At 39.4% G+C, this 18,597-nt stretch overlaps 1 long non-coding RNA gene across 1 annotated transcript; it reads right to left on the reverse strand.

Annotated features, from left to right (window-relative positions):
* Positions 1-985: 985 nt before the first annotated feature.
* On the reverse strand, positions 986-7,966 carry LOC145420408 (uncharacterized). Its single transcript, XR_013901710.1, has 3 exons — positions 6,762-7,966; positions 1,325-1,441; positions 986-1,239 (listed from the first exon to the last, which is right to left on the reverse strand). It is a non-coding gene; the product is annotated as an uncharacterized LOC145420408 (long non-coding RNA).
* Positions 7,967-18,597: the final 10,631 nt, after the last annotated feature.

Raw genomic sequence — 18,597 nt, forward strand, 5'->3', positions numbered from 1 at the left:
TGTTTTTTCAAGCTCTTGTCCACTAAGTACCAATAAGTACCACTGAGGAAATGCCAGGAAACACGTCCACCGTCTCATGGATTACTACATTACAGGCTGCAGTATGTGAGATGAGCAGAGCTCTGAGTTTGTGATATGCACTGCGTGAGCTCCACAGAGCACTGTCCAGTTTTCATTCCTGTTCACCTTGACCACCTTAGACTTTCAGTAGATCTCAAGGTCGTGGTGCCCACAAAACGGTTAGATGTAAACATGATGGTGCTCGACTTCAGAAGGAAGAGCACAGCTACATAGACCATCACTGTCCTGGGATAAGATGATGCCCAGGTACTCCACTAGGTACTCACAGGTACAGGAAGGCAGATCCATCTCCTGCAATTGATTGGGGTGGAGGGGAGGAGGACAAAACAAATGATCCAGCTGGTCATGGAAAATTACCGCTCCTCTCAGAGCCTGGTTCTGCTAGAGGCTTCTTCCTGTTAAATGAGAGTTTTTTCTTCCTACTTTCACCGAGTAGAGTAGGGTAGATATATGGACAAATTTTGTATTTGATGTCAAGGAAAACTAACATTTTAAATGACAATGGGAAACAGTGGCAACAAAAAAGTTCTGGCTAAGAGTCTCTGCTGCCTGTATTCGTATTCCATTTTCCACAAAAAAGGCAAAACAAATACAAAAACCTCCATCAAAGAGTAACTGTGCAATTGTGTTTTGTTTTTTGCTCAAGACCACTTTTAAAAAAAATCCCAAGAAAGTCTCCATGGAAGCACAAATATAAAGAAACAAGGGGAGGCTCAAGACTTTTGCAGTGCACTCTCAGTGCAAAGGGCTGTCCGTGTATGTGCTGCTGGTTTTAAGGTTTATGAGAAACCATGCTTTGAATGCTCTAGTGAGATGCCACAGCAATCAAAAACAGCACATTTGTCACAGCTGAAACCGTGCAAAGTGGGCCGTCTCAGAACGGAAAACACACGGAGACAAGGGGTGACGTAAAACACAAGAACTTTATTACAACAAGACTATGAATCATGAACTCTGAACGGAATTATCAACAATAATGAGAAACAAGGTCAGAGAAGGTCAGAGGACTATAACTTGGGTATTTTTCAAGATCTAAGGTCACAATGAGAAACTAAGGCTAGAATGGGTCGGAAACATCACCAGACATCAGTGCACTCAAAGTTCAAGGTTTGGTGGAGGGCATGGGCACCAGGAAATGCAACCAGGAGTCTCAGTACACTGCAAGAAAAAAAGAGGAGATTAAGGGACCATGACCCAGAGCCCCGGAGATGGAGAAAGCAGAGTGTAGATTAATTAATCTTACAGTTTTGCAGGTGGTGGACTGGTAAGGTGGGGGAAGGATGAGTTGTCCAGGTGAGCTGATTACAGAGCAGGTGATCCGTAGGGCTCTGTGATGGTGACAGGAGGGCAGGCAGGTAAGCTGAATGAGTGACAGGATAGAGAAACTGAACAGTCACATTTAGACCAGCAGCTGGGTGAGAGTAAGTGTTGTCTAAGACGAAACCTGAAAGCCGACTGGAGGTCTGTAGAGACAAACAAAGTCAACAGCTTTCTGCAGAAATCAGCTCTTTAACCAAAACTGTAGCGACTAACACTGACTGTGGCACGCTGAGCACTTGGCGGAGAGTAATGGTGATCGCTGATCCTAAATGCTGACAGCATAATTGCTCCCAGGTGTGGAGAAGCGTCAGAACGGCTTGAGTTAGCGCTATATAAATAAAATTGAACGGAACTGAACGGAACTGAACTGAACTGAACGCAACGCAGCGACTCTGCCCAGAAGTGGAGACAGCAAAAAAGAAGAAAACTCCAGCACTCACCCGGACCATGACAACATTATGACCACATGTCTGTAAGAATTTAGAGGAACAGATGTAACATTTAGTTCAGGTGTATGGTGCGTCTAGTACTTCTGGTTGTCCTAACATCTATCTAATCTGTGCAGTTATAACTCAGATCAAGATTTTTTCTTTTCTTCATTTAAGCAATATTAGTCCTTTAAAAGCAGCAGTGGTTCATTATACTTGAATTATTTTTTTCTCTCTCAATAGCGCAGTGTTTTGAATGAATATTAGGCAATGTGAAAAAGTGTAATTCATCTGCATGTTGACATTTTCCTTGGAAATTCAGCAAATAGCTAAAGGATTTTTAAAGAAGGGCACAGGTTTTCACAATGCTGGGTTTTAATTTCAGTATTAGTTCATTATAGTTAAAATAATAACTTTTAAAAAATCTATGTAAATCACTGTTTCTGTCATGGCAGTGGCAGCAGATGTGTGGAGTTATAAGAGAAGGTCCCAAATGCAGGCACAGGCTTTGATGCGAGTGAGCTTTTATTTACAGTAGGTGACATTCAAACAAAAACAGGAAATGAGTGGCGTGGAGCTATAAGAAACTTAACTGGGAGAACTAAAACCTAACATGAGCCTGAACTGAAAACAAGAAACCTGAATACCTGGAAGAGGAGACAGAGAGCAGGGGCATGACAGACAGACGAACCGACAACAAGCACAAAGAATAATAATAATGGATTGCATTTATATAGCGCTTTTCAAGGCACCCAAAGCGCTTTACAATTCCACTATTCATTCACTCTCACATTCACACACTGGTGGAGGCAAACCACAGTTGTAGCCACAGCTGCCCTGGGCAGACTGACAGAAGCGAGGCTGCCATATCGTGCCATCAGCCCCTCTGGCCAACACCAGTAGGCAGTAGGGTAAAGTGTCTTGCCCAAGGACACAACGACCAGGACAGAGCCTGAACTGAAAACAAGAAAACTGAATACCTGGAAGAGGAGACAGAGAGCAGGGGCATGACAGACAGACGAACCGACAACAAGCACAAAGAATAATAATAATAATAATGGATTGCATTTATATAGTGCTTTTCAAGGCACCCAAAGCGCTTTACAATTCCACTATTCATTCACTCTCACATTCACACACTGGTGGAGGCAAACCACAGTTGTAGCCACAGCTGCCCTGGGCAGACTGACAGAAGCGAGGCTGCCATATCGCGCCATCGGCCCCTCTGGCCAACATCAGTAGGCTGTAGGGTAACGTGTCTTGCCCAAGGACACAACGACCAGGACAGAGCCTGAACTGAAAACAAGAAACCTGAATACCTGGAAGAGGAGACAGAGAGCAGGGGCATGACAGACAGACTAACCGACAACAAGCACAAAGAATAATAACAATAATAACAGATTGCATTTATATAGCGCTTTTCAAGGCACCCAAAGCACTTTACAATTCCACTATTCATTCACTCACTGGTGGAGGCAAGCTACAGTTATAGCCACAGCTGCCCTGGGGCAGACTGACAGAGGCGAGGCTGCCATATCGCGCCATCGGCCCCTCTGGCCAACATCAGTAGGCTGTAGGGTAACGTGTCTTGCCCAAGGACACAACGACCAGGACAGAGATCGAACCGGCGGCCTTCCGGTTACAGATGCGCTTCCCAACCCCCTGAGCCACTGTCGCACACACGGTAGCTGTGTCCAAATTGATTGATTGATTGATTGATTGAATCTTTATTTTGAACATGTTGAAAAAGTATAAAAAAAAATAGAATTAAAAGAGACAAATGAACAAAGCAAACAAAAGGAAAACGAGCAACCACAACTCCAAATAACGTCCATGTTCAAAAAGGAGCAGGAAGAAGCATAAGCTTATTTAATCCCACCCCTTTTCCACTATCTAGTATCAATAGACTACAGAAATACCTCCTTGCAATTACATTATATGTTACGTGTAATTTTTTTTATTTTATTTATTTATTTATTTTTTTTAAATATATACACATATATGTTTCTATCTATCCATACATACGTATATACACACATACGCACATATACACATTTTCAATAACCCCATTAACACCTCAAGGATACACAGCCTACAATTATATATATATATATCCATACCAACAAACCCGTGCATGCGCACACACATGAAAATATTAGACAAGAACACCCTATCAAATCTCTACCTTTTCCCTGTACCCTGTAAAAACCATATCCTTAAACCGCTTTTTAAACTGCGCCATGCTTGGACATTGCTTCATATCTTTACTTAGTCTGTTCCACAGCTTCACTCCACACACAGAGATGCAAAAACTTTTTAATGTTGTACGGATACGAGGATGTTTTAAATTTAATTCCCCCCTCAAATTGTATCCCCGTTCCCTTTTAGAAAACATTTTTAGAATATTGTCAGGAAGCAGGTTATTTATTGCTTTATATATAATTTGTGCTGTGAGAAAATGAACCAGATCTGTGAATTTTAGAATTTTTGATTTTAAGAATAGTGGATTTGTATGATCTCTGTAACCAGTTTTATGGATTATCCTTATGGCCCTTTTTTGTAATATAAAGATTGATGATAGCGAACATTTGTAAGTATTGCCCCAAACCTCTGCACAGTAATTCAAATACGGTGCAATCAGGGAACAATAGAGAATGTGGAGTGATTTGTGGTCCAGAATGTGTTTTACTTTACTCAAGATTGAGACACTTCTTGAAATTTTGTTATGTATATGATTTATATGAGACTTCCAGTTTAATTTATCATCTATAATCACACCAAGAAACTTATGTTCAAGTACTCTTTCAATTTCCACACCATCTACATGAATCTGCACTTGTGCATTTCTAAGGGAATTAATTAATATGTCATGATTGATTGTGTCGAATGCTTTCTTGAGATCCAGAAATACTCCAGCTGCATACTGTTTCTGATCTATAGCATTCGTAATCTCCTCAATTGATTCGATTAATGCCAGAGATGTTGATCTTTTTGATCTGAATCCATATTGACTGTCAGAGAGTAATTTATATTTATCTAAGAATTTGTCTAATCGTTTATTAAACAGGTTTTCTAGGATTTTGGAGAATTGTGGTAGTAAAGAAACAGGCCTGTAATTTGTGAAGTGGCGTCTATCCCCGGTTTTATACAGCGGCACAACTTTAGCTATTTTCATTTTGTTTGGCACTTTTCCCGTCTGAAATGATAAGTTGCAAATATATGTTAGAGGTCCTACAATTCCTTCAATGACCTTCTTGACGATTTTCATGTCAATATCATTACAATCAGTAGATGTTTTATATTTACACATGTGTACAATGTCAATTATTTCTTTTTCCTCCACTGATGTGAGGAACATTGAGTTAGGGTTCCTATCAATCAGGTTTTCACTACAGTCTACTGATGGCAGTGACTCAGGAATTTGTTCTGCCAGTTTTGGTCCAATATTTACAAAATAATGATTAAAGCTGTTGACCTTATCAGCAGTGTTTTCCATAATATTGCCATTATCGATAAAGTATTGTGGATAACTTTGTTGTCCAGAATTATTTTTAATGATACCGTTTAAAACATCCCATATTCCTTTCATATTATGTTTATTGTTGTTCAATATTTTACTATAATACTCCTTTCTACATACACGTATAATATTGGTCAACTTATTTTTGTATTTTTTATATTTATTTTCAGCTTCTTTTGTTCTTTGTTTTAGGTATTCCCTATAGAGTGTATTTTTCTTTTTACATGCATTTTGTAAACCCTTAGTGAGCCATGGTCTATCTGAATATTTGTGCTTTCTGTTGTATTTTATTGTTGGACAGTTTTTATCGTACAACTCCATGAATATTCTTAAAAATATGCCATATGCAATATCAATATCAGCTTCTTTGTACACATTGTCCCAGTCCTGATTTAATAGATCGTTCTTAAATGCAGTCATAGTTTCTTCCGTCCTTACACGTCTGTATCTCAGTTGTTCTTCATGCTGATTTTTCTTATAATTAGTGTCATAAACTGCAAAAACTGGTAGGTGATCACTGATGTCATTAATTAATAATCCGCTCACAATGTTGTTTTCCATATTGTTAGTGAAAATATTGTCAAGTAAGGTGGCACAATGTGGTGTAATTCTGCTAGGCCTGGTTATTTTAGGATGTAAACTCAAACTGTACATAGTGTTTAGGAATTCGTCGCTCATTTTATGCTTTTTTGGATTCAACAGGTCAATATTAAAATCACCACAGATAAACATAACTTTTTGATTTGTTTTAGAGAATATTTCCTCTATGAAGTCATTAAATACTTGAATACTAGAGCCAGGTGTTCTATATATACAGCTAATTATTACATTTTTTTCTTTTTCCTTATAAATTTCAATTGTTATACATTCTAGTAAATTATCAATTACAGTTGTCATACTTTCTACCACCTTGTAGTTTAGGTTTTTATCCACATACACAGCTACTCCCCCTCCACTCTTGTTCCTTCTATTTACAAAATTCACTTCATATCCCTCCAGTCCAAAGTCCATTCCTTTCTCCGCATTGATCCATGTTTCAGAAATGGCAATAATTCCAAATGGATTTGTCAACTCATTTAGATATTCCTTTATATTGTTGAAGTTGGCATACAGACTTCTGCTATTAAAATGGATTATTGATAATTTATTTTCCGTGTTGATGGTGTGCTTAAACTGTTCATCAGTGAAGTAGCAGCAGTTACAGCTGATGTTGTAGAAGAAATTATTTTCCGGGTCTATATCCTTTTCTAAGTCTAGAACATTATGGTCTGTGTATCGAAATGTTCTCAGTTCCAGATTATCATAAAGAGAATTCCAATGAGTTATGTTGATATTGTTGCCGGATGCAGATGAAGTTCTTTTGGACTGTGCCATGTGTTGTGTTGTGTGTCACGTCACATGTGTATTCATACCTCCAGAGTAAGTTGACCTCAGTATTTGTCCAGCTCTTCCATATTTCTGATGACCAACACTTTGGCTTGTTCCGGTGTTCCATTGAGTTTAATGAATACTTTGCAGTTGGTGGTCCATGTATTTTGAATTTTTCCCTGTTTCTTCAAGTAACGTGCTTTCCTGGCAATGTCCGCATTTCTTTTTATCAGATGTTCGTTCATGAAGACATCGGATCCTTTCAGTTTCTTTCCTTGTTTTAACAGTGCTGTTTTCTGTTTTCTGTTTGCAAATCTCACAATGATGGCTGGTTTGTCACTTTCATTTTTTCGGGGTAGAGGGTGGCAAGCCTCAATGTTGTTATAATCCACTTCCACACCTTTGGACCGTAGAAAGGTAACCACTTGATGCTCCGTGGAGTTGACATCTTCCTCTCCTGGCCCTCCTACATTGTCAGTGGCGACCGCCCGGCGTATGACCGGGGTTTGATGCGAAGCCCCGTGATGATAACATCGTTCATCCGGGTGTACTGCTCCAAATCCGCCACTCTGTTCTCCAGGTACGCCAGCCGCCGATCCTTCTCGGCGTTCTGGATGCGGAGAGCCTTAACTTCCTCGACCAGGTCCAGGATGGCTTTCTGCTGCAGTTTGACAGTAGAAACTGCAGCAGCGACTTCTTAATATCGTCTCCTTCCTCGGCTGACAGAACTTTTTTCGGGCCCATGCTGAGAGACGCTCTTGTAGCTTTGCCGTGACGACCGGCTAGCTAGTTGATGCTAGCGTCCTTCCTCTCACTCACCGCTGAATGCCAACTTTGATTTGCTCTGGGTCGCTCTGAGCTGCCTGCTTCATTTCATGGGACACATGAGGACCCGGCCTTCGCGGTCTACGTGGGCCAGGTCCTCAGGAGGTAGACCGGAAGTAAACAGCTGGGGAAATTGGACAGTCTAGCCTTCTGATTAGCGTCCCCACTGTCTCGGTGGAGTTTAATAAACTCGGCCGTCTGCTCCTTGCTATCTAAAATATAACAGAACATTGGAGTAAATTCTCAACCATCTCACACTTCCATTTAATCAGTTTTCTGTTTGACGTTTATTCAGCTGTGTGAAGCCCAAGGAGGAACTTGCCCGGGGGATTAATAAAGTTTTATTTAATCTAATCTAATCTAATCTAATCTAATCTAATCTAATAACTTTAATCTCAGCCAAACTGATTTACTCACGAACAAATAAAACACTGAAAAAAGCCCAACAATAACATTTTTAGGTTGTCTAGGTGATTTATATATTACGTTTAACCTGAGTAGCGAAAGTCCGCGGTGATCTGAAAATGATGTGCCGGGAGTTGTGCCGTTCTCTGCGGCTCTAGTGACCCTCGAGCTCTCGGCTAGCTATCGAGCTGGTGGGTAACAGACGTCTCCGAAAACGTCGAAGCACTTTTGCAAATATGCGACACCTTGATAAACCGAGCAGATGTTTGAAGTTTACACACCCACATTCTCGCCTGAAAATATGTTAAAAGTTAATTTTGTGACCCAGAAAGATTAATAAGAGTAATTTTAAAACTTAGTAGCGGCCGCCATTGCCGGAAACTGGAGTTTGGCTGGGCCGCGCTATGAATTCTGGGATATGGTAGGCCCACGAAGAACACACCCGACCCATCCTTCAAATTCGGGGAAAAGGAGGACGCATTTGTCGGCTGTATTCGGAGGAGTCTACGAATTTGGACAGCCTTCGGCGCGTCGCTGTGATGTAATCGGCCTACAAATGCAGCCTCAGGAGGATGCAGCCCATGAATTTTCGACACAGCTATGTACACAGGGAGGGAAAAGAGGAAGTTGCACACAGAAGGGAGACACGGCTTAACCTAATGAACATGACGAGACAGGGAGGACGTAAAAATGAATACACTGACATAAGATGTATTAAATGTTTTAATAACTGGTGAAACTGGATTTCTCATTTTCACGAGCTATGGTCATAACCTGTGGTCATGAATATAGAACACATGAAAGTTTACTTTAAAAAAAAAGACCTCCAATTTTCTAAATTTTGGAGGTGCACTAGAGTGTATATATATTTTAATAATTGTGTACTTTCCCCAGTTTCCAGCATTACATGATGAAACCTAAAGGACTGGCTATTGCAGTTGTGGCTCAGTATGTCATCATGCCTCTTACAGCCTTTTTCATAGCTAAGGTTGGTATTTATGCAAAATTTTAAAAAGATTATACAGTAACCAGTTAAATAATGCACTTTTTATTTATGTATTATATTTATTTATGGATTTATGGATATTTTGTTATGATTTGTGCCTCCTACAAAATTTGGACAGAGATGAGCTCAGTTACTTGGTTAATGTAATTTTTTTCCACGCCCATTTATTATACCTCCCATGAACTCTCATTTATGTCACTGTACTTTATTTCAATACATTAAGTTTCCATAGCTGACACCAGACTGGAATTTGTATTACTATTAGACATTCTTACTGGTATTTGTAGCACCCTGTAAGAGGTTAGTGTGATTTTGTGTCACAGGTGTTCCAGTTCAGTGATATAACAGCTGTGGTTAATCTGGTCTGGGTCTACAGGTGGACATGAACCTCAGGTGCATACACAAAGTTATGCAGTTAATTGGTCAATGTTTAAAATAACACACTGATATGTTTTTCTAACATAACTGATTGACTTGATATGTCTGTCCAAATTCACCGGTCTACAAAAATATCCTTTGTTTGCTACTGGAAATTCAGATCAGCTCTGCATCTTTTTTTTTCTTTTTCTTTTTTACACTAACTCAAGTAAGAACTAAGAGCAATCAGTCATCATGTTCAGATTAAATTTTCCCTAATATCCATTGCCTGTCACTTTTATATCCTGATGTTCATCACTGAAAATGCCCAAATTTGATGGAAAAAAAAGTTGAGATATGAATGAAAAAAGTTAATCTTTAGTGACATTCTGGCACCCATTAGCAGATATGCTTTCAGCACATTATCCACGAGTTCACTATTGTTATATGCTCTATAAATGCCAAGAAAATTCCTGGCAACCTGCACTAATGCTTTCTGTGCTGCTGACTCAATCAGTTTTCTTTTTGACCTCATTGTCAAGCAATAGTGCATGGATTTCAGGACCGAAAAAACACCTTTCCTACCTTTGGCGATGTTAGGGAGTTTTTATTTCAACATTATGCACTCCACACTGTATATAAATGCCACTTGTTTTGCACATATTCAACTCTGTATATTTTATATATTTTATTATTATTATTATTATTATTATTATTATTATTATTATTTTATTTTATTTTTTTTACTATTTAATTTGTAAAAATGTGTACACACACACACACACACACACACACACACACACGTAGGAAAATATTTAGTATACACATCCAGAAATGCATACACTATTATATATTGTACATATATTTATTAGTTTCAGGTTGGCCATTCTTGTATTTTGCTCGTTTGTGTTGTTGTGTTTGCACATCTCTGTTGCTTGTGGGGCTCGCACACAAGAATTTCACTCGCATGTGCTGTGCCAGTGTGCCTGCACATGTGATGTGACAATAAAAGTGATTTGATTTGATTTGATTTGATTTATTGTTTTATTTGCTTATGCTTCAAAAGTTATGTTATACATATTTCACCAGACAGTTTTCTGTTGAAACAGGAAGCTGACCCTGTGACACTGACAAGAGACCAGTACAGAAATACATATCCGCAGAAGTTGACTTGCATTATATTATTCTTAGAAATTGACTTGCAACACACATACTTTGTGACACACACACACAGCTTACACACACAGACAGCATCAGGACCTGCGTAACAGGAAATGTGATTATATTTGCATATTGACGATGTAACCTATAAAAATAAACGAATACTGCAGTTCGGTGTGATTTGCTCTGAGCTTTTCACCCGTGCCGCACGTTGTCAATCTTAAGTGTCTCAGTGTTGTTTATTCACCTGACTGTTTGTTAACTGTAAATCTCTGACAGGCAACGAAACTTATTTATTAAATGCTGAAATGAATTGCACTTTCTGTCCATTCTTACTATTGTCCGATATTTCCAGTGTCAAGGTTATTACCTGATCAGCCATAGAAATTAAAAAAAGATGCAATACATCTGTGTTGCAACATCAATTAAATGTTCGTCATCGTGGGGGAAATATCTGCCATGTTTTTGTGTACGATGTCAGGAACTTAGCGTTAAAGTGAATGTTCCCAGTTAGAAGTCCTTTTTTCACATGAATACACAATAAGGACGGGAGTATACAATTACTGGGCACTGGATTAGGTACACCTAGTAGTACCAGTTCAGAGTCCTTTGTGTCTTCACGACAACGTTAACCCTTTTTGGCACAGAACCAACAAGGTGCTGGAAACATTTCTTAGAGCTTCTGGTCCATATTGACATGATAGCATCACATAGTTCCCACTGATTTGTCAACTCTAAATCTTCTGCTCCATAAGAGCCCAAAGGTGCTCTATTCAATCGAGATCTGGTGACTGTGGAGGTCATTTGAGTATAACAAGTTCGAGAAACCAGTTTGAAATTATTTAGGCTTTCTAACATGGTGCATTATTTTGCTAGAGGAAACTATCAGAAAATGGGCACACTGCGACCATAAAGGGATGAACAGGGTTCTCAGCTTGGCTGTGACATTTGTGACCTGCTCATATGGTGCTAAAGGGTGTTCTAAGCAAATATCCCTCACACCATTACACCACCAGCCTGAACAACTGATACAAGGCAGGATGAATTGAGTTGAATTGAACTGAGTTGAACTCAGTTTTATTTATATAGCACCAAATTGCAACAGTTGCATCAACAACATGGATCCATGATTTCATGTTGTTTACGCTAAATTCTTACACTACCATCCAAATATGTCTGCAGAAATTGAGACTCATCAAACAGGCAATGTTTTCCTACTTTTCTGCAGCTGTAAGCAATCTGCTTCACGTTTTAACCTCCTAGGACTTGGCGTCCACATATGTGGACATCACATTTTGGGTTGTCTAGACCAAAATACTAAATTTTGCTCTACAAGGGCCTGATATCCACTTACAAGGACATTATACTGCCTCTGTTTTATAGAAATTTAAAACGAATATCCTCATATGTGGCTCTCATTTTTCTTAGAAACAAAAACCAGGTAAAAAAAAATGGAAGAGTTCAGGTCTTAGGAGGTTAATTTGCTGAATGTTCAGAGAGGCTCTTCTGCATACCCTCTTGTAACAAACGATTACTGTTACTGTAGTTACTGTTGCCTTCTTATCAGATCAAAGCAGTCTGGCCATTCTCCTCTGACATCTGTCATCAACAAGGCATTTTCCCCTAAAGAGCTGCCGCTTGCTGGATAGTTTTTTCCTTTTCTCTGTAAGCCCCTCATGCCTAAATGCATTCAGTTGCTTTCCCTCACTCAGTTGCTTTTACTTATTTCACATTTGTATTAATCTAATGTAAAATAATGTAAAAGTAATGTAAAAGAACCCACCCACCACTTTATTTACACTCTAGCTCTTGTTTTAACATATGGCACAGAAATTGAACATTTAACAGTGTTTCCTGAAAAGCCTCTCTTGTGTGATCATTTGCTAATAACATTTAAATTTACAATAATTGATTACATGTTCTAATTCTCAAACATGTAGCTTAAAGCAGATAATTTGTAAGCTGGGGAGAAAATGGCGTGTCACAAATTTAGAAGATCATCATGTAGCCTAAAGAAATAGTTTGGTGATGTTTAAGAAAGCCCTCCGCAAAGCTAGAACATCTTACTACTCATCACTGATTAAAGAAAATAAGAACACAAGAATATTCATTTAAAGTCTTTTTCTCCAGTTGATCTTTCTGAGTTAACTTTAGTAATGATTTCCTCCAAACCATCTTTTAGACTCCATTCCCAAAAGACTGCTCAAAGAAGTCCTGCCATCAATTAATGCTTCAATCTTAAATATGATCAACCTATCTCTATTAATCAACTATGCACCACAGGCCTTCAAGCTGGCAGTAGTAGCAGTCTTAGCTAATTATAAGCCAGTCTCCAACCTTCCTTTCATATCAAAAATCCTTGAAAGAGTAGTTGTCAAACAGCTAACAAATCATCTGCAGAGAAATGGTTTATTTGAAGAGTTTCAGTCAGGTTTCAGAGCTCATCACAGCACAGAAACAGCTTTAGTGAAGGTTACAAATGATCTTCTTATGGCCTGTGACAGTGGACTCATCTCTGTGCTTGTCCTGCTAGACCTTAGTGCAGCATTCGATACTGTCGACCATAATATCCTATTAGAGCGATTAGAACATGCAGGTATTACAGGTACTGCGCTGCAGTGGTTTGTATCATATCTATCTAATAGACTCCAATTTGTACATGTAAATGGAGAGTCCTCTTCACACACTCAGGTCAATTATGGAGTTCCACAGGGTTCAGTGCTAGGACCAATTCTGTTTACATTATACATGCTTCCCCTAGGCAGTATCATCAGAAGACATAGCATACATTTTCACTGCTATGCAGAGGACACCCAACTGTGTCTATCCATGAAGCCAGATAACACACACCAATTAGTTAAACTGCAGGAATGTCTTAAAGACATAAAGACCTGGATGGCCGCTAACTTTCTGCTTCTAAATTCAGATAAAACTGACGTCATTGTATTCGGCCCTGAAAATCTTAGAAATATTGTATCTAACCCAGATTCTTACTCTGGATGGCATTACCTTAGCCTCCAGTAACACTGTGAGGAATCTTGGAGCCATTTTTGACCAGGATATGTTCTTCAATGCACATATTAAACAAATGCAGGGAGTGCAGAATTATTAGGCAAGTTGTATTTTTGAGGAATAATTTTATTATTGAACAACAACCATGTTCTCAATGAACCCAAAAAACTCATTAATATCAAAGCTGAATGTTTTTGGAAGTAGTTTTTAGTTTGTTTTTAGTTTGAGCTATTTTAGGGGGATATTGTGTGTGCAGGTGACAATTACTGTGCATAATTATTAGGCAACTTAACAAAAAACAAATATATACCCATTTCAATTATTTATTTTTACCAGTGACACCAATATAACATCTCCACATTCACAAATATACATTTCTGACATTCAAAAACAAAACAAAAACAAATCAGCGACCAATATAGCCACCTTTCTTTGCAAGGACACTCAAAAGCCTGCCATCCATGGATTCTGTCAGTGTTTTGATCTGTTCACCATCAACATTGCGTGCAGCAGCAACCACAGCCTCCCAGACACTGTTCAGAGAGGTGTACTGTTTTCCCTCCTTGTAAATCTCACATTTGATGATGGACCACAGGTTCTCAATGGGGTTCAGATCAGGTGAACAAGGAGGCCATGTCATTAGTTTTTCTTCTTTTATACCCTTTCTTGCCAGCCACGCTGTGGAGTACTTGGACGCGTGTGATGGAGCATTGTCCTGCATGAAAATCATGTTTTTCTTGAAGGATGCAGACTTCTTCCTGTGCCACTGCTTGAAGAAGGTGTCTTCCAGGAACTGGCAGTAGGACTGGGAGTTGAGCTTGACTCCATCCTCAACCCGAAAAGGCCCCACAAGCTCATCTTTGATGATACCAGCCCAAACCAGTACTCCACCTCCACCTTGCTGGCGTCTGAGTCGGACTGGAGCTCTCTGCCCTTTACCAATCCAGCCACGGGCCCATCCATGTGGCCCATCAAGACTCACTCTCATTTCATCAGTCCATAAAACCTTAGAAAAATCAGTCTTGAGATATTTCTTGGCCCAGTCTTGACGTTTCAGCTTGTGTGTCTTGTTCGGTGGTGGTCGTCTTTCAGCCTTTCTTACCTTGGCCATGTCTCTGAGTATTGCACACCTTGTGCTTTTGGGCACTCCAGTGATGTTGCTGCTCTGAAATATGAGCAAACTGGTGGCAAGTGGCATCTTGGCAGCTGCACGCTTGACTTTTCTCAGTTCATGGGCAGTTATTTTGCGCCTTGGGTTTTCCACACGCTTCTTGCGACCCTGTTGACTATTTTGAATGAAACGCTTGATTGTTCGATGATCACGCTTCAGAAGCTTTGCAATTTTGAGACTGCTGCATCCCTCTGCAAGATATCTCACTATTTTTGACTTTTCTGAGCCTGTCAAGTCCTTCTTTTGACCCATTTTGCCAAAGGAAAGGACGTTGCCTAATAATTATGCACACCTGATTAGAGATGGACCGATCCGATATTACGTATCGGTATCGGTCCGATACTGACCTAAATTACTGGATCGGATATCGGAGAAAAATAAAAAATGTAATCCGATCCATTAAATATCACGAAAGCACCTCACAAAACTTGCAACACGCCGTAACTCACCTCAGAACGTATGCATCACGTGATAGAGCAGCTGTGGCATGCAGGACCTGTCGGTGGTCTGGATAGCATGTGGAGCTTCGCTAGCAACCTGGCATTTCATCTCCGACAAAGTTATCCCCGAGAGAAGTAAAGCAAGTGTGTAAGTCCATCTCTGAATGTTTGTAAAGCATTCCCACGTTAAGCTTAACAAGCGACTGCCTCTCGCTCTCCGGCTGCTACTTCAATCGTGAAACTGCTTAAATCAGCTGATCGGCTTTTCTGTCACGAGTCTGTCTCTCGTTTGTTTTTGGTCCACTTTGCGCCAGAAAGAGGAAACCAGCGGCTGAACAACAGCAGCACGTTTAAGCTTGATAAGCTGTTGTTAGAATTAATTTATTATTACTTTCTACTCGAGGATCTTTTTCTACGTAGCTGACGGCTGGTAACTGTGCAGGGGCGGATCTAGCAAAGTTTAGCCAGGGGGGCCGATAGGGCATTAACAGGGAAAAGGGGGCACAAAGACATACTTTTCTTTCTTATTCTCATTTAAAATGTCTAGCTTTTAATAAATAATTATCTGACACCCAAAGTTTTAATTTGATGTAAAATGAATAGAAGTCAATTACTGTATATAGTGACTATTAAGTCTAATATATATACCCTAGTAAGCTATAGTACTTTTTACTTTGGGAAGGTACCATCTGTGCAGTCTGCAATTTTGTTGAAGAAAGATGTTGAATCTATTTAATATTTCTTGAAAAATAATTGATTTCTGTGCATTTTTTTTTTCACACTGCATCAAATTAAGGTTGATTACGTCGATTAAGCATCATGAGGTGGCGCGTGAGGGGTGGTTCCTTATTTTTTATTTATTTAATTTTGTTGTTGCTGGGAGTTGGAACCCTATTAGTTAGGTTGCTTAATATTTACGCTAAGTACTCTTTAAAATACCAGAATAGGGAGGATGGTGTAGGTCTAAGTTTATTAGATTGATCAGTATTGCTGAACTATGAAATATTTTTTTTGTATACAGGTATAACAGAATAGCTTTAGTGTAGTTGTTGTTTTAAACTTGAGTATGAACTTGCAGACTTGCAAAATGCAGCAAGATATTTTAAAAAACAGTTTTGTTGATTAAAAAACACTATATCGGATTCATATCGGTATCGGCAGATATCCAAATTTATGATATCGGTATCGGTATCGGACATAAAAAAGTGGTATCGTGCCATCTCTACACCTGATATAGGGTGTTGATGTCATTAGACCACACCCCTTCTCATAACAGAGATGCACATCACTTAATATGCTTAATTGGTAGTAGGCTTTCAAACCTATACAGCTTGGAGTAAGACAACATGCATGAAGAGGATGATGTGGACAAAATACTCATTTGCCTAATAATTCTGCACTCAGAGTGACGCTAAAAAACTAGTTCATGCATTTATTACTTCTAGGCTGGACTACCGTAATTCATTATTATCAGGATCTCCTAAAAACTCCCTGAAAACCCCTCAGTTAATCCAAAATCCTGCAGCAACAGTACTGATAAGGACTAGAAAGAGAGAGCATATTTCTCCTTTCTCTCTTGGATTCCTTCACTGGCTCCCTGTTAAATCCAAAATTGAATTCAAAATCCTGCTTGAAGATAGCCCCATGCTATCTTAATGACCTTATAATACTATATCACCCTATTAGAGCACTTCACTACCTTACTTGTTGTTGCTAGAGTATTCAAAAGTAGATTGGGAGGCAGAACCTTCAGTTTTCAGGCCCATCTTCCACGGAACCAGCTTCCAGTTTGGATTCAGATAGAGTTTGTCTATCTCTGCTTTCAGGCTTAAAATGCCACTGGGGGATTCCCATGATGCACTGAGTATTTCTTCTTCAATCACCTTTCAAACTCATTTTGTGTTAATAGACCTCACTGCACTGAATCATACTTAATCTCTGAGTCTCTTCAACAGAATGTGTTATGTCCTATCTACCTTCTCTCACCTCAACCACTCCTGGCAGATGGCCCCGCCCCTCCCTGAGCCTGGTTCTGCTAGAGGATTCTTCCTGTTAAAAGGGAGTTTTTCCTTCCCGCTGTTGCCAAAGTACTTGCTTCTCTGTAAGCGACTTGAGGTAACTGTTGTGATTTAGTGCTGTATAAATAAAATTAAATTGAATTGAATTAATGAGCAGTTGAACAGGTTTACCTAATAAAGTGGCTGGTGAGCAATGTTCCTTCTAATTTTTAGAATTTTGTGTGTCTGAGCAAACACACAAACTCCCTGAGCAGTCCCTTGGACCACTGTGAGCAACATTAGACGTGTGCACTCACTGTGGTCACGCCAGCATCGAATCCATCCAAGTTACATGGTTTATGAAAATAATCAAATTACAGCATTTACAATCTTTTGATTGGTCGACATGGTACATTTTTCCACCAATAGGAAAGGATGGGGTTGTTTTTGGTTTTGTCCTTGCTCACAGGGGGCGAGTGCTTTCAAGCGCTTTCCTTATAAAATGCTGTTTTTACCATTTCTTCCCGCAGTAAATATAAATGATAGTATTCAGGGGAAAAAAAACAAACATTGCATTTTTTTTATCATAACTCTGGTTTTACGTGGCCTATCAACACAATTTAAAAACCGGTATAAAGTCCACACTTTTTCCGTCAATTGTTCCGTCTGTCCTGCTCACGTCTCCAATGGTTGCACACGTTGTCATTAACATGGCTTCACTCTACATCATATGGGAACTTGAGGAACCAGGTCAAAACAAATTCAGTAAGTGTTGGGCCAAAAGTGTTTTTTGGAATAACAATGTTCTATATAACCTCTGTACTTCTTACTGTATACTTCTTACTGAATAATTAAAATATAGAACAACATAATTAATTGTTAACGATATAAAACAAGAATAAAAGCTAAACAGTGATTTGTCTTGTTGTTCTCAGGTAGTCATCAATTCAATTAAATTTTATTGATATAGCACCAAATCACAACAACAGTCACCTCACTATAATGGAGATTTTTTTTAGTGGTGATCTTTATCTTAACATGCATCGAAAATGGAGACATCGCCATGGCTGTGCTGTCTCCTTCACTCTTGGCCATTGGCGCTCCCATGCCTTTCATGGGCTTCTCCTTTGGATATCTGTTCTCTGGGATCTCCAGACTCAGCCATGCGTAAGTGATTTTATTCAGTCACTGATGGATATTGTTAGTGGTCATATGAGCCTTTCTGTATATATATAGGGATGAATAAAGTATTCTGATTCTGATTCTGAATATCCCACCTGTTACCCAGGCAACGTTGAGGCCTGACATGGATATCTAATCAGAGCAGGGTAAGGAGGTCATCTGCTCAACTGGGCCTAAAATCTCAAGATACGACCTCGAGACATTTCAAGAGCATAAAATACCAAGTGCAGAGAGAAAGAATGGCAAAAGAGAGTCCCCAGAAAACACTGTATTGTTTCAGGGAATGAGCAGTAGACAGCTGTTCACAGGATTGGGGAAGCAGCT

Source organism: Astatotilapia calliptera, chromosome 15, assembly GCF_964374335.1.
Source record: "Astatotilapia calliptera chromosome 15, fAstCal68.1, whole genome shotgun sequence".
NCBI lineage: Eukaryota > Metazoa > Chordata > Actinopteri > Cichliformes > Cichlidae > Astatotilapia > Astatotilapia calliptera.